The sequence below is a fragment of the Protopterus annectens genome, chromosome 7.part0 (genome assembly GCF_019279795.1).
Source record: "Protopterus annectens isolate FY-2018-M chromosome 7.part0, PAN1.0, whole genome shotgun sequence".
NCBI lineage: Eukaryota > Metazoa > Chordata > Ceratodontiformes > Protopteridae > Protopterus > Protopterus annectens.
The window spans coordinates 1,848,652,709-1,848,665,318 of NC_056739.1; the positions used below are offsets into that span (position 1 = coordinate 1,848,652,709).

Below are 12,610 nucleotides of genomic sequence, written 5' to 3' on the forward strand. Positions count from 1 at the left end.
GCGGTTACCTCTGTGCAATGCCACTTAATCCCGCTGTGCTATGCTAACACAGAGCAACACATGTACTATAAAAAATTAATGTCATTGCATTATCACTGTTTATTTAAAAGTATCAGATACACCTGAATTTGAACTCAGTATCATCTAGGCTCAAAAAGAAATGTGTCAGTGCATTTGAGTTGCCCGCCTCTAGTATAAAGTTGATACTGGACACTCACCCCAGTCACATTGCATCAGCTCATTCTATTGTTTATAGTGAGAACTTAGTAAAGGCCCACCCCTTTAGCTTCTGAACCTTGAATTATCTCATTATCTTCTGTCTCTTCACTTTCTGCTTTAAAAAAAAAACTGCACCTCTTTCTATTTCATTTTGCTGTTTGTGCTTAGGAGTTCAACTGCATTTAGTTTGCAGTATTTATTATGCTGCTTTATTTGTGCTGTCTGTTACTGTTGTGACTTGTGAGCTACTGATTAATTATATTTCATTGCTATTTATTGCAATTCATTACTGTTTAACTGCATTTTACTGCAATCCATTGTTGTTTAACTGTATTTTGTCATACTGCAAGTTCTATTCTATTGACTACAAGTGATTAATCTGTGCTTCATTGTGAGTTTTTTCTTACTGAGTTCTTAATCTTAAAATTGATTAGCATAGTCTAGATACAGGTCAGCAGCATCCAGAGCTTCAGCTGCAGAGTTTTTATCCCTTTTTGAGGTATTCCAGCTACAAGTTTTCCTTTAGTAGCACTTGTGTTATCATCTAGTAGTACTAATCTTAGATCTTTCTCCCTTTACCCTCTTAGCTCTTTCAGTTTCTGACAAATATGGATGGACAATTTCCTACATTTTCTGATGCCAGTCTGGTTAATATGGGCATCTTGAGACATTGTAGCAACTGCCTCATGTACACGGGCAACCCTCTACTACTACCATCTAGAAACACAATTTGTGAGAGATGCAATTACATCAAGCACCTAGTGTCATTGCTCTCTCCCCCACAAACCAGTATATCTGGCACTGAGAAGGTTGGCAGCATGAATACCACACCTCAAACACCACCAACACCTACACAACACACTCCCACATATGCAGAGGTCCTCAAAAAAAGAATACCCAAACAAAAGAAACCTCCGAGGTGTAAACACACACGCACACTCCACTGCCCACCACACCACACACCACACATAGTCCACACACATGAGTCCCACAGCCACTAAGGCCTGAACATAAACCCAACATATTAGTCATAGGAGACTCCATTGTGAGACACACAGATGTGTCCCTCACCAGGCTGGATAAGAAGAAAGTCACGGTTATTTGTCAGATGTCAGAATCTGCCATATCACCAATGCACTCAAGTATCCCAACAGGTACTGTTATGACTCTGTCATAGTCCATGTTGGAGTGAATGACTTGAGAAGCACCTCCCTGGACTATATGAAGAGAGATGTGATTGAGCTCAGTGAGTGTATGTCCCAGGCAGGTATGTCCCTAGCCTTAAGCAGCATTCTACCATCACCCAGAATGATGCCTCAATACAATCAGAAAATAATTGACTTTAACAACTGGCTTAGTTTTTGGTGTCATTCAAAGGGGATCCAGTACCTGACAGTCTGGGATGACATGATTGACAAGCCACAATACTTTGCCAGAGATGGTCTGCATCTGTCTCCTTTGGGCTTTAGACTCCTGGCAAAGGCTGTTGCCGCCCACATAGTGACTTTTTAGGCAATACCATGAGGTCAAAAACTATCAACATGAAAATGTCATCAAAACTTAAATTAAAGGTTATGCTGCTAAACGCTAGGAGTCTAAACATGAAACTGCACTCAATGCAAGCATTCTTAACCTTGGAAGAAGCATACATTTGTGCAGTCACAGTGGGTTAAAAGCTGTAGAGAGTACCCCAGCCATACCAGGTTGCTCATTCTATCATGCATTCAGATCCCAAACCATGGGCAGCTGGAGTTGCAATATATAGAAAAGACATACACACCTCTAGGCTGGTCAAAGAATATGATACATAGGAAATACTCCAGGTGCAGTTAACATTTGGCAAGACCCCTATTAAAATCTTAACTAGCTACAGGCCTCCAACTCTGAGTCAAGATGCCCACTCCACCTATCTAGACTTTTTTGAATCTATCAAGATTCAGCTCTTTACTCTGATCCTGGGTGACTTTAACTATCCAACCATAGACTGGAAGAAATACTCATGCCAAAACATAAATGCCCAGAGATTCCTTGATTTTGTTAATGCAAATGCATTGGACCAGTTCGTTGACACCCCCACAAGAGGTGAAAATATCTTGGACTTGGTATTAGCCAACATGAGTAACCACTGCAGCATCCCTACAGTGTCATCATCCCTAGTAAGATCCAACCACAAAGCAGTCAGTTTCGAAGTCACAATCTCCCATGACCCCCCCCCCAGGTAGAGTAAAACAAAAAAACTTCTCCAAAGCTGATTACAACCTCCTTAGAGAAGGTATAAACAGCTTCACAGCCCCCTCCCCCTCCACAGAAACTGGCACATATGTTCAGACTTACACCAAAGTACTATATGAGCATTTATATAGCTGCATGGAATCAGGAATACCAGACAGGACAAAATCCTCCTCCTCAAGGAAGAATAAACCTATCTGGTGGACATCTACAATAAATAAACTCTATAATAAAAGGAAAAACGTGCTATCCAGGACCAAAAAGGTGCAGGTGTCTAACTGGAAACAATCTCTCCTTAGCCTGAACAAGCAAATAAGAGTACTAGTGAAATCCTCCAAAGCAAACTTCGAGTCCAAACTGGCCACATCTACTAAAGACAATCATAAGGCTTTTTACACATATGTCCACAATCTCAAGGGAAGCACCCAGATCTGCTCAGAACTGCTGGTCAAGGACACCACATACACAAACCCCGTAGATATAGCCAACCTGCTGGTAGGCAGGATCAGTGAAATCTTCACTCCTCTCTCCCCCCATTAGTAAAAAAGGACATCCCCAGTACCTGCCCCCCCTCCCCTTATGTCTAAGGAGCAAGTCATCACTGCCCTCTCAAAGGCAAAAAATATAGCCTCCATGGGACCCAATAACATCCCAGGCTGCATCCTACATGAACTCAGATAGGAACCTGCAGCACCATTAGGCACCCTATTCAACCAAAGCCTGAGAACCAGCTTTGTCCCAGCTGAGTGGAGGACAGCCACTGTCATCCCTTTGCACAAAGGTGGAGTATCCATTGATCCAAGAAATTATAGACCCATTACCCTAACTAGCCTGATCTGCAAGGCCATGGACCGGATTATCATGGACCTCATTAACAAGAACACTGGCAACCTCCAGATACTTGATCCCACAGAGTTTGTTTTTGTCAAGGCGAGGTCATGCCTGTTAAATTTGGTTGACTTCTTTGATACCCCCACCAAGGCCATAGACAAAGGGAAGACCATGCACACCTCCTACCTTGACCTGGCCAAGGCCTTCATAACTATTCCCCAGTCAGGTATAATAGATAAACTCTCTAAACTAGGCATCAATCCATATGTTTCCAGATGAGGAGCAAATTGGCTCACTGATATAACCCACCTAGTCAAAATAGGCAAAGCCACCTCAAGTAGTAGACCCATAACAAGTGGTGTAACCCAGGGATCAGTCTTGGGGCCTCTGCTGTTTGGGATATACTTCTCAGAGGTGCAGGCCAAATCTATTGGGCTATGGCTGACCAAGTTGTCAGATGACTGCAAGATGGGTGCTGTCATCAATTCCCCTAGTGATGTGGACATCAGCCAAGAGGGTCTCACCCAAACAAATGACTGATGCCAGAAACATGGCCTCAAACTGAATGCCAAAAAATTCATCATCATCCCTTTTGGTGAGAATGACATCCCCATAAATTATATATATATAGTTGTGTGTTACATACTTAATATATTGTACTTAAAGAATACTGGGCATTCTTGTTACTGAATGACTCTTGAGATAGAATTTCTATTATTTGTTTAAAATTAGGTCATCGCCGTTTTAAATGTAATACTAATTGTTTTAATTAATAGTTAATTGAGATCTAGCTTTTTTGATTTTCCCGCCGAAAAGTTAAGTATAAAAATAGTTCACTTGCTTTTAATATTTACACCTGATGAAGCGTAGTGTATCTACGTGAAAGCGCTTGTGTGGTTTCATGGAAAAATAAAGAACGTTTTACTTGACTTCTCCGTGTGGTGACTCCTGTTTGGATCTATTATTGGTATCCCCATAAATTACCACATTGATAATAAGGCACTAAGCACGCAATAAGTTGGAAGGGACTTGGGAACTCAGGTTGATAGTAAACTGACTTTTGACCAACATACTGCCTCTATTTTATGGAAAGCTTTCTACATTGCCCACCTCATTAGTAAGGGTACCTCATCCAGGGACAAGGAGGTCATAACATCCCTGTAGTATTCCCTTATAAGACCAATTGCTGAATACAATGCCCCTTTTGGCATGTTCTTCACAAAGCACATATAGCAGTTGGTGAGACCACAGAGATTCCTCACCCAGAGAATCTAGGGCCTCAAACATCTACCCTGCACAGATAGGTTAAAAGCCTTGTCCCTCTACTCAGTCTCCTACAGACCCCTCAGAGGTGACTTCTGTCTGGCATGCAAAGCAATCTTAGACCCCATACTGATGGGACTGCTGTATATCCGCAAGTCAAGCTCCACTCGAGTAACCCACATGCAAGACCTCAACCTGGTCTGTGACATCAATAGGACTTGTTGGTGGGACAGATTTGTGTCCCAGAGACACCCCCTTTTGTGGAATAGACTCCCTCTCCACATAAAGCAGAGTACCTCATTAAACTTTTAAAGCTCAACCTGGATAACTGGATGGGGTACAGAAAATACACCCCTGGGATTCCACCTATGTTCCTGCTGGACAGTGGCAAAGTGTGCTGACTTGTTGGAACAGGGGTTAAATTCTTGGACAGGCTTTTAAGGACCTCAGGGCGAATAGCCTAGTAACTTCCTATGATCCTTTAATCCTACTTATACCGGCTGCTACAGAGTTAGCTAAGCAACAGGTGTGCTTCATGCACCCAATACTAACTCTCAGAATTTTAGCAATGAGGTTCACGTTTGTGCACTGCTTAACTACACACAATCAGGGAAAGTAATGCAAATGTGTATCTCACATGCAAAAACACTTTATCGTTCATTGTGAAAAACCCACTGTTTGCTGCTGTGCCAAGCAAAGTCACTATTAGTATGTATTAGCACTGTTTACTGTCCATTTACTTTTCATGCCATGAAACTACATGTGGAAGTATAACAAACTGAAGGCACTATGTAACAACATGTCACAAATTTACAATGCAGTCATGTGTTGCCCACCCCCCACATGCACTACAACCCTGGTCTCAGTACTTGTTCACAAATATGTCAACTACAATACATAAATTCATAATAAATATTGTGTGATATGCAATGCACACCAAACTGGTAACATACAGAATTACAGCTATCCATCCATAAACTGACCCTGGGAACTACTGACCCATAAGCCTAACCAGCCTTATCTGCAAACCTATGAAAAAATCATCATGGACCTTATCCACAAGGACATAGGTGACCTTCAAGCTCTTGCCTTGACTCACTTTGGTTTCATCAAGGGTAGATCTTGCTTATTAAACCCGGTGGACTTCTTTGAGAATGTCACCAAAGCCCTGGACAAAGGAAAATAGTACATACCACATATCTTGATTTAGCCAAGGCCTTTGACACAATTCCCAACTCAGATATCATAGAGAAACTCTCCCATGTGGAGGTTAATTCATACATTACCAGATGGATAGCCAACTGGCTCACCAACAGAATACATACTATCAAAGTTGGGGAGTCCACCTCCACCACTAGACCAGTTACCAGTGGAGTACCACAATGATCTGTGGCTGGGCCCTCTACTGTTTGGAAACTATGTCTCTAAAGTCCAGGTGAAGGTATATGCCCTGCAGCTTACCAAGTTTGCAGATGACTGTAAACTGGGTACAATCATATAGAGTCCCCTAATGATGTAAACATATTACAGAAAGGCTGACACAGACACATGATTGGTGCCAAACTCATAGACTGAAACGTAACACAAAAAAAATCACAAAAAAATACTTCACTGTCCTCTTTGGCAAAGAAATACTCCTGCTAATTATGATATAGATAGCACCCCTCTAAGCTTAAACTTAGTGGTGCAAGACTTGGGAGCACAGGTTGATAGCGATCTAAACTTCGATCACCATATGTCCATAGTGATAAGAAAAGCATGCTACATTGTGCACCTCATAAATAAGCGCATTACATCCAAGACCAGGAAAATCATAGCTCCACTGTACTTTACCTTTATCAGACCACTAATTAAGTACAATGTTTCCTTTTGTATGTAGCTCACCAGACACCTTCAGCAACTGGAGAGACCACAGAAGCTTCTAACCAAGAGAATCCAGGGCCTCCATAACATGACATAGATGGAAATACTGAAAACCCTATCACTGTACTCAGTATCATACAGACTACTGACAGGCAACCTGTGCCTGGCCTACAAAGCAGTCATGGACCCTGTCCTAATAGAAATGCTGGACATTCACAAATCAAATGGGACAAGAATAACTTGCTCCAAGGATGTCAGCCTAGCCTGTGACATAAACAGAACATACTGGAGAAAAAGATATATCTCCCAGCAATCACCACTCCCCTGGAACAGGCTCTCACTCCATCAGAAGCAGAGCTCTTCAATGACCCTATTCAAGTGCAACTTTGACAACTGGATGGGTGATTGTGAATTCATCCCAGGGGTGACATCTCTGTCCTTCATGGACAGGTTCACTCAGTGCTTATCATAAAATCACTCTAGTAACAATGACCATCTAGCTATGGTCAATAAGGGCACTCAGGTTTTTACATGGCAAGGCCTGTAAAGGCACTAGGGCCATTAACCTAGTAACATCCTATGCACTTATGAGCCTATGCAGGCCTCCCAACATCTTCTCTCTAACATCCACTGCTGATGTCATTCACTATAAATTGTCCTGCAGCCTCATAAAAGTCAGTCTTGTGCCATGGCATTTGTGTAAAGTACTGAGCTCTGTAGTCTGTGTACCTTAGATAGGTTCCAAATAGTCAAAAAACCTGAATGCAAGTTTAATAAGTCAAAAGCAAGCGTTTTCGCCACATGACACTTGTAGCTTCATCAGAGAAAGGAAACAATTAAGACCTAAAAATGCATGGTTTAAATAACATTAAGCAGGAAGTGACATAACACATCATCAGATTGATGGGGTGTGAACTAGAAAAATGGAGGAACGAATTGCAGTACGTCGGCTTCCTAAAGATAGTGGACAGGTACTCTCCCTTATTAACATCCTTAACTAGTTTAACATCAAGGTAATCAATTTCCAAAAGTGAAAATTTAAAAGTGAATTTGAGGAACTCAGTAGTATTGTTAATAGAGAGGACGAATGAATCAGCCTGGTTGAAATCACCCTTAAAGAGAATAAAAATATCATCGAGGAATCTAGTATAAAACCGGACATGTTGCATCAAGTCTGGTTTGTTCCTCAAAAAATGATTCTCCCAGTAACCTACAAAGAAATTAGCAACGCTCGCCCCACAGGGCGAGCCCATGGCTATACCTCGCTTCTGCAGGAAATAATCCTTGTCAAATATGAAATAGTTCGTTGTAACAAAATCTGTTGTCTACATTGCTACTTGCAACTGCTGCCCTGTTTTTTATATAGGGAAGACGGACCGAAGGTTCCGTGAACATATTTATAAGCATGTTTATGCAATTAGGAATCATAAATGTCAAAATGCTTTGGCTAAACATGTTCACTTCCATCCGGGTCACAGTTTTGAATTTATGGTTATTGATCATGTTCCTATTTCTATTAGAGGTGGACCTTATTCCCTTTTACTTGAAAACCGAGAATTAGAATGGCAACTGAAGTTAGATGCCTTTAGGTTTCCAGGGCTCAATGAAAATTGTAACATATCTGCTGTCCTTAAACTAAGAAGTTACATGAGATAATGTATTCATTTTTCTCTGTGTAACTTTCCTTAGAACTTCCTTGTTGTTGGCATTTTTTTATATTATTTGTTTAATTATCTCCTCTGACAAAACACATACATATCATGTATTATATATATTTTTTTTACACTTCTTAGACAAGGTTTCTAAACTTGGTTATGTGATGTCTCACGAGTCATGTTATGTGAATTTTTCTTGTGGGTTGTTTTTAAAACCCCCTTTTTAAACTTTTTTCTGTATAAGTAATAATTTTTTATGTAAAAGAAAGTATATTATTATGAGGTTTTTATTCATATTTTATACTTAGATACTTATGTTTATAACTTCCTAGGTTTAGTCATGAAGTGGGTTTACACTGTGTTGTTTTAGTAAGCGATGTGAGTATTGATTTCATTGATGATGCGTTGATTTATTTTAATCTGATGATGTGTTATGTCACTTCCTGCTCAATGTTATTTAAACCATGCGTTTTTAGGTCTTAATTGTTTCCTTTGTCTGATGAAGCTACAAGTGTCCTGTGGCGAAAACGCTTGCTTTTGACTTATTAAACTTGCGTTCAGGTTTTTTGACTGTTTGGAACCAAGGTTGCAGTGGCGTTTGTTTTTTTTTGGTTCTTTTTTCGTTTGGTACCTACCTTAGATAGGTAGCGGGTTCTATTCTCACTGCAGTCAACTGTGGGTGGGGGTGTGGGGGGTTTTCTGTGTGTCAATGTAGCCAGAAGAGCATAAGTGTGAATCTTACAGTTACCACTCAAATCCCACGATTGAGAGTATTTTGATAGTTGCACATGCTTACACATGCATTTCATGCAGACCTCCCTACATCTTCCCTCCAACATCTATTGCTGATGTCATCCAGTATAAGTTGTTCTGCAGCCTTATACAACTCATACTTGTGCTGTGACACTTACTTAAAGTACTGAGCTTTGGTGTCTCTGTACATAGGTAGGGGGTTCTGTTCTCAGTGCAGTTAACTGGGGTTTGTGTGTGTGTGTATGTGTGTGTGTGTGTGTGTGTGTGTGTGTGTGTGTGTGTGTGTGTGTGTGTGTGTGTGTGCATGTGTGTGTGTGTCTGTACACTTGCTAGACATTACAGAGAGTCTTTTATACCAGCAGATGGGGCACCATATTTAGCATAATCTCCTTAACAGGCACTGCTGATGTCATCACCTATAAAGTGTTCTCTGAGACACTCCAGGTCAGACTTGAAATGTGGCACTTGCCTTAACTACAGAGTTCTGTGGTCTGTGTACTTAGATAGGTACGAATTATGTTCTCACTGCAGTCAGCTGTGGTGTGTGTGTTTGTGTACTTGCTTAACAGTAGAGACAGCCTTTTACACCACCATGTGGGACACTGCTATTACCATTTTCACCTCACCAGACACTGCTGATGTCATCACCTATATCAGATTTGTGGATGTGCACTATCCCCCACTAGGGCAGGGTGAGAGACTGGCCTGGAAGCCAGGCAGAAGTCAGCTCATCCCATACAATACAGATTACAGTGACATGGCTTTCACTCTGTGAGAAACCACCAGCTGCTGCATGTGTCTGGTGAGGTACATGTAAAAGGGAGTATTCTACTCTATTGCTGTTCTGAAGAGGTTTGAGTACAGTGCTGTTATATAATCCTCAGATCTGAATTTGATGGTGTAACTTATGATGTGCACAACATAGCCTTTCATACTACTAAGGGGACCTTCATTGTGTCACTACTAGACAGAGGCACAGTATTCTAGATTTATTCTGTACATTTTTGTACCATTTCATGGGGTGGCAAAAGCCACATCACTATGGCAAGGCTTACAAATGCCCCAGGGCAGATAGCTTAGTACTATACTATGAAACTATGAAACTACTGTGGACACTTGGTGATCAAAGTTCAGATTGCTATCGAAGTGTGTGCCCTGGTCTTGCATCACCAGGTTTCGGCATAGTGGGAGTGTTGTCAGTGCTGTAATTAGCAGGGAATTCCATCTTGCAGAATGACAAAATAAAGACACATTTTTGAATTTATTTGTAGACAGTGCAGCTGTGTCACCAATCATTTGTCTGTGTTAGCCCCTCCTGTAGTTTATCATCATTGGTGGACTCAATGATTGCACCCAATATGCAAGAATCAGCAAACTTAGTAATTCAAAGGCCATATGCTTTAGCCTGAATTGCTGAAAAATAGATTCCAAACAGTAAAGGGCCAATCAGAGATCCATGGAGTACTCCAATTGTGACATCTCTAGTGGTACAGGATACTTCACCAACTTTTCTAGAATGTGTTCTGTTGGTGAGCCAATTGGTTACCCAACTAGTGATGTAAGTGTTTATCCCCAGCTGGGAGAGTTTCTCAGTGACACCTGCATGGGGGATTGTGTCCAAACCCTAGGCCAGATCAAGATAGGTAGTATGCACTGTCTTACCTTCATCCAGGCCTAGCACACAGAATCAATGGGCTGTGACAACATCAGTGATCATCTATAGCATTACTTACCACATACACCTTTCTGACATGGATGAATGCATACTTCAACACACCCTCCACACAGACTATGTTCCCATAGAAGGATGTACATCAACATGCATCCAAGTTGGGGGGACAGCACCCAATGCATGCATGTATAGACACATCCTGACTCTCCTCATCTGAGAGGTAGTGCAACATGTCATCATGGATCTTTTCTAAATGGACACTAGCAATATCCAAGCTGTGTGCAACAGACCTGTGTGAGTTATTAATGCTACATCATGTCTGTTACATCTGTTAGACATTCTCAAAGAGGTCATCAAGGGCATGCATGATGACAGCGCTAACATCCTTTTGAACTTAACAAGCCCAAGGCATTTGACACAAATCCATACTGAGGTATTCACTCAATACTGTCAGATGTGGCCATAAACACGTATATCACCATGTGGGTTGACCAGTGGATCACATATGTGGCATCCAAATATGTTGAAATGTGTGAACTGACCTATATCTCAAGTCCAGTGATCAGGTCCGTACATCAGGGCTGTCTGCTAGGCCCTTTCCTGTCCATTATTTAAGTCATAGACGTCACAAATTATATGCACATTTTGTGTCTAAACAGCTGTCTGAAGGACTACAGATTGTGGGCAATCATTAACTCCAGTTGTGATATCAGTATGATACAGACAGTATCAACACACACCAAAGACTGCTGCCACAGCCATGACAACATCCCCAGTGAAACAAGAACATGGAGGGATTTGTTACATCATGAAAACAAATGCACATCCCAAGGATAATGTAGACATTACACCCTATAATCAGACCATTAGGGATGTGACCTGTGTCCTGGGGTAGATGGTATGTGGAACATCCATCAGCAAGTGGCCACAGTGCTGATTAGTTCCTTGTTTGTAACACAACTACTGAGTATGTGAAGGATGTCCAAATCAAAGGCCATAATACTTCCATAGTTCTCAGCTTTCCTCACACCAATAACTGAGTACAATGCACCCTTCTTCATCTACCTCCCTACATATCTTTCAGTGATGTGTAACTGAAGTGTACCACCTTTGCCACAGTGAGCTGTTACACATCTTATTAGCTATACCTAGGTTTTTGTTACATAAACATTATTCTCTGATGGTGGAGAATTTCTACCAAGTTATTACACCAGATTCATGTGTGATACCTGTTCCTGTGAGGATGCACAGTACATATATAGCTGTTTGTTAACACTGATGGCATGTGTAACATTTGTGACACTGTAGATTGTGCCATATGTGTGTGTGTGTGTGTGTGTGTGTGTGTGTGTGCGTGTATACATATATATATATATATATATATATATATATATATATATATATATATATATATATATATATATATATATATATATATATATATATATATAGGGACCCTTCACATTGCCAATATTTCATAATGCTGACAATCATATGGCCGACACCATGTAATCGACATTTGAAATGCTGACAATGTGAAACCGGCATCTCAGTACAATGTGGAATGGAAAGATTTCCATTCCTGCACTGTAGTGCGATCTCGGAGTTGGTATATTAAAGTTACAGGGGGATGGAGCAGTTTAAGAGAAATTTTATTATCCTTGTTCATGGTCTACTTCTATTGTCGATATTATCCTTGTTCATGGTCTACTTCCATTGTCGATATTTCAAATGTCAGTCATATGGTGTCAGCCATATGATTGTCAGCATTTTGAAATTTTGACTTTATGAAGTAGATCCATATATATATATATATATATATATATATATATATATATATATATATATATATATATATATATATAGCCATGCAGACAAGTCAACTAGCCTGTATTGATCATAATGTCACATACAGGTATAGCAGTGTCCCTCCTAATACCTCTAGCAGTTGTTACAGTGTCAGGACAGTGTGTGTGTGATTACCTTCCAAGATTGCTGACGTGTCATAATTGTACAAGTGTGTTTGTGCAGAACCATCTCTGATCACTCAGAATCACATATGTTATGTCAGAGACATGGGATTACTGGTGGTATTATTCTGATATTGTCCATAATTATGCATGCT

The 12,610-nt window shown here is 40.7% G+C and overlaps 1 long non-coding RNA gene across 1 annotated transcript; it reads right to left on the bottom strand.

The window, feature by feature from the left end:
- Positions 1–2,091: 2,091 nt before the first annotated feature.
- LOC122805877 lies at positions 2,092–12,108 on the bottom strand. The gene is made up of 3 exons (XR_006365481.1): positions 12,028–12,108; positions 6,178–6,179; positions 2,092–2,102 (listed from the first exon to the last, which is right to left on the bottom strand). It is a non-coding gene; the product is annotated as an uncharacterized LOC122805877 (long non-coding RNA).
- Between the last annotated feature and the right edge of the window lie 502 nt (positions 12,109–12,610).